Raw genomic sequence first — 5,111 nt, forward strand, 5'->3', positions numbered from 1 at the left:
GTGGGGTTTCCCTGTAGCTGGGCAAGGGCAGGAGTGGGGCGCGGGGTGGGCTGTGGGTTGGGGTCAAGCTGGGGGGGGCCAAGTGCCCCACTGCAAGCTGGGCACATGGGCGTCCCAGGAGGGTGCACACCCACTGCGAGGGGTGGTAGAAGTCAAACCTGTGCCCCCTCCCCCCCCCATAATCCACCAGCGAGGACACCTGCCCTAGGCCCTGGGGCTGGCTCAGCGGCAAGGGGCTCAGGTCCTCACCCCATAATATTTGGCTGTTGCCATGGAAACAGGGGGTGGTGATTGGGAGGAGTGGGGGCAGCGGGGGGCGCGTGGCACCCTGGGTTTTCGGGGAAAGGGGGAGTCTGTTTTCTGTGGTTTTCTGGGATTTCTGTGATCATACAGAACAGGACGGGGTTTTTGTTTGTTTGTTTGTTTGTTTAAATTAAAAAAAAAATCTTTTTTTTTAAATCAGTTTTTGGGATATTTGGGAGGGTTTTGCGGTGGGTGTCTCAGCCAGCTCCACCCACTGCACTCCCAGCTCCCACGATGTCCTGGTACAACCCTGATTTGCATGGCAAAATGTGACGCCAGGAGCTCTGATGCAGCCCAGGGGGTCCAGAAATGGGGACCAAAATGCTTCTTCCTCTGCCCAAATCCAATCTGCAGGTCCCCTGGGAGAAGTCCCCGACATTACCGGCCTGCGGCTGGACACGGTGCCAGAGGACCGGGCGCTGGCAGGGAGCAGGCAGCCGTGGGCCGCGCTCAGGCGGCCGTGGGCAGCGCTCAAACCCTGCGCTTAGTGCAGAAGGGGGGCACGAGGTTTGAAAATGTGGCTGCGCACAGAGCCTTCACCCCCATGTCCCCCCATCCCGGGGGACGGGCAGGGGCAGGCTGTGAAGAGGGCCACATGTGTCCCATGTCCCAGGAAGGCTCCCAGCGCTTTCTTTCATTGCTCTTCTTATTTTTCTTCTTTTCTGTCCTTCCTTGTTCCAGACACAGGCTCTGTGCACGGGAGAGTCAGGTTTGGGGGAAGGTGCGTGGCTTTTTTAGAGACCTGGGCCCTTTAAATGTGTGCACATGGACACACACTCATGCACACACACACACACACACACACAAGTCATTTCTGTTAGTGCACCCAAAAGTCTGGCTCCCTGGCCAGTGCCTGGGGCTGTCACCCAGGTTGGGAGTTTCTGGGATGGGGAGAGCTGGGAGGGGGGTAATTACCTCCAGCTGCTGATGGGGAAACTGAGGCACGGAGCAGGGACTTGCAGTCCTCATCCACGCTGTGGTTACGGGTCATCCCATCACCGACAGCATCCGACAAGTCTGCAGACGTCAGGGAAAGGTGTCTGGGAAATTTTCTCACACACCCTGGTGGTGGCCGGGCTCCCAGCCCCAATGACATCCCCGGCCGGGTCCCCAGCCCCCCAGCAGCAAACCTTGCCACCAAACCCTCCCTCCGCCCGAGCTCCCTGCCATAAATCACTGTCCTCCATTGGCCGAGGACCTTTTAAAAAGGATTTATTAGGGAGATTTAAGCACAGGCAGCGATAACGGTTTCATAAATCGAAAGGCAATAGTGCTCATCATTACCGGTTCGTTCAGGGGGTGGCATCCCCACTCCCCCCGTTCCCGCGGCCGTGCTAACAGCCCCCTCCCCAGCACCGCTGACTCCGCCGCTCCCCTTCGCCTCCCAGTCTGTGGAGACCGCGAGCGTGGAAAATCCCCAGACAGGGAGTGTAAATGCTTGTTCTTTGTAAATGAAGAACATAATTAACATTAAATTAAGGTAATACAAATGAAGACAACACAGAGCCTGACAGGATGAGTGTTTGGGGAGGCAGTAGAGAGAAGTGATTCATATTTTTAATTTACTGTACAAATAGACTAGCAGGGCTGGGGGGAAAAGGGCCATCCAAGTGGAGTGGGGATTTTTTTTTTTTCCCACTGTTGTTTTGCTGTGCTTTAAGCACACAATGACTATTAAAGTCAACTGCCCATATAATAGGACATCTCCTACATGACTGCTCTCCGAGAGGCAGCTTGCTGTAGCAATAAATTCTGGGAGTGCCATCTGCTGGTGCGCACCCTCCGCCGGGCACCCTCGCCTCGGCCACCCTGACGCCGGGCACCCACACCCAGACCAGCCCCGGCACCCTGCACCCGCTGCCGAGATGTGCTCCCACGGAGTGCCGGACATGGACCTGCTGGCATTAATACAGAATTATTATTTTTTCTATAGAGTAACAAACACTTTTTTTTCCCCCCAGATATGCCCTTAAATTGTTCATCATCTTTTTTTTAAGAGGTTGAGGGGGTCTGGTTGGTGCCAAGGAAATATTTTAGGCTTTTAAAAGAAACAAATCACTGTCCTCCACCCCTCCAAAGTGCTGGGTTTCAGCTGGGTGCCCATTACCCAGAACACAGTAAAAAATCACCCATTTTAGGTTTTTCCCTGCAAAAAGGTGCTTGACCACAGTCTGTGTGTTCCACAGGCTCGGCTGGAGACAGCTCTGCGCTTTAAGGAGATGAGAGCTGCGGGCTCAGCCCCGGGGAGACCCCACTGGGATGGCTTTCAGCCAGGAGCGAGCCAGGCTTACCGCAGCACGAGGGTGTGCATGGGGCTGTGGCACCTGGAAGGGGCACACTGCCACCGCCACGTCCTTGTCCCCTTCCCTGGGGGACTCCTGCCACCACTATGCAAAGCAAAAACAAGAGAAGGCGCCAAGAGGGCCCATTCCTGGCTGAAATCACCCTTCCCAGGCAGAAGATGCCCTGGGACTGTGCCGAGAGCCTCCCCACTCTATGCCAAAACTGGAGAGGGTGTTTCACCATCTGGGAGCGTTTCCTAATTTTGGGGGTGCAACCTTTGCTCTCCGGGTCACTTGTGTCCTGGCAGTTATTACCGTGCGCAGTGCCCGTGGGTCCGGGGCTGGCCGGGCCGGTGGTGGAGAGGGGCTGGTCCCCGCTCCTTGCTCCATCATTTGCCGTGTCCTACTCCTTTGCCACCTTTTCCTCTCCCCTTGTATGCTCACCTCCCGAACCACCCCCAGGGTGCCTGAGGGCAGCTCCAGCCCATTGCCTGAAGCTTTGCCAACCCCAAAGTGCAGCCAGGGCCTCTTTAACCCCTGCCCGGGGCCGCTGGGGAGGGCAGAGGGGCTGGTGCAGGGCAAACCCTGTATCCAAAGGGAAGAGGCCCCCCTGCCCTTTTGCCCCTCCATGCTTTTACTGAAGGTGTGTTTGCACACAAGGCTGTGACTAGGGGGGGACGTGGAGTGCCCTGGTGTGGGCACTGGGAGATGGGGGGGTCCCATCCTGCAGTCTCAGACCCCCTGTGAGCACTAACGTCGAGCTTTGGCAGGGGCTCAGCTGCCCATCAGCCTGGGCTGCTCCCCATGACGTGCCGCGCCAGATGCACCACGTCCTCACCGCCATGCAGCCCCACAGCCAGGTCCCCCTGCTCCCAAGGAGAAACCGATGATGGAGCTCCACACCACGCTGGCTCCTCTGCCAGCTTTGCCCCGCTTTGAATGGCCCCGAGCAGCTGGGGCCTGCGGCGGGAGGAGGGAGGTGAATCACCATCCAAACACCTCAAATGCATCCCAGGCCCAGGCTGCAGACACAGGGGCTGTTGCAAACCAACCTCCCCCCAGGCAGTGTCCCCGGCATCCAGCACCCTCCCCTTGTGCCTGTTGCACTTGAAGTACAGCCGAGGAAACCATGCATGAACCTGCCTGGACTGAAGGGGACAACGGTACCAGCCTGGCCCAGGAGGGGTTGTGCCGGGGGCTCAGCCCTCCACCACAGCACTGCGAGTTGCTTTGGGGTCCCCAGGGCCAGGGCATGAGGCCACGGTGCAACTTTGGGTACCATCGAGTGGCAAGATGCCTTACGGAGCTTCTCAGCTCCAGAGCCTCTCCTCTGTTGGTAAGACAAAAGGCAGGGACCAATCCTGCACCCACCTCTGCGGGGCAGAGGGGTGCTGCTCCAGCTCCCCTTTCTCCATGCAGAAGGAGGCAGGAGCAGGGTTTTCACCCTGCTCAGAGCATGCAGGAACTGCACCCCACTCAGAACTGGTCCCTGATGTAGCCTCTGCAGTAAGGTGAGATTTTGGGAGGGGAGTGAAGGCAGCCCTGTTGAGGTGACAGGGACAGTTCGCTGCTAGGGCACCTGGTGAAACCAGTGCAGTAAGGTTTCAGCCTCAGAGGCTTAGTGGGTCCCCGTCATTAGCAGGATCCATCTCCCAGGAGCCCATCCCTGCTGGAGCCATAGGGACCGTGAGCACTGGCAGGGCGTGAATGCTCCTTGGCTTGTCTGGCCACAGCCTGGGGACACTTGCTGCCTCAGCAGCCACCGGTGCTGGCACAGGGACACCAGGGTGTGTCCAGCAAGCTTTCATCAGCTTCCTGGTCAGGCTGTGACCATTCACCCTCAGCCAGGCACCCTCCAGGAGAGCGTCCCTGCAGGATCTGGAGATATCCAGTGATGGGCCATCACCACTTCTTGAGGAACCCATTTCAAAGTATCTGGAGAGTTCAAATCAGGGCCTTCTTTCCCATTCCAGTTTGGCTGGGGTGAGCTCCAGCCCTCCACGTGTATACCTCAATGCTTAAACTCACCCACCCTTTAGCATTGGGTACATCACGAGAAGGCACTCACCTTCATCTTGGTTTCTGCAATCCTTAAGAGGATCAGGAGCATTTCCAGGCATCAAAGTAATTTCTCGGACCCTTTTTTCTATCTTCTCCAATCTTTCAAGGTCTGTTTGGACATTGCTAGAGGATACAGCCTTACCCTCACCAAGCAGAACCAGTGCTTTTGGAGGCCTGAATCCAGAGAGCTGCTTTGGACATGGGGAAGCAGCTTGGAGCCACCCATCCATACCCTTCCCAAGAAGCCTGCAGTGGAGTGGCTGGGAATGTCTCCCTGGGCAGGGCAAGCAGAGTGGAAGCCCAAATCCTACTTCTGCAAGAGTACCAGACCCGTGGTGGGGGGCCAGCTTGGACTGACAGCCTCAGAGATCCTGCCCCAATATCCTAAAGAAAAAGCTGATGAGAAGTTAGTGTCCCGTGAGCATGGGGTTTCCTCACTCCCACCCTTCCAGGTCCTGACGGAAG

This window comes from Aptenodytes forsteri, unplaced genomic scaffold, assembly GCF_000699145.1.
Source record: "Aptenodytes forsteri isolate BGI_AS27 unplaced genomic scaffold, ASM69914v1 Scaffold15, whole genome shotgun sequence".
Taxonomy (NCBI): Eukaryota; Metazoa; Chordata; class Aves; order Sphenisciformes; family Spheniscidae; genus Aptenodytes; species Aptenodytes forsteri.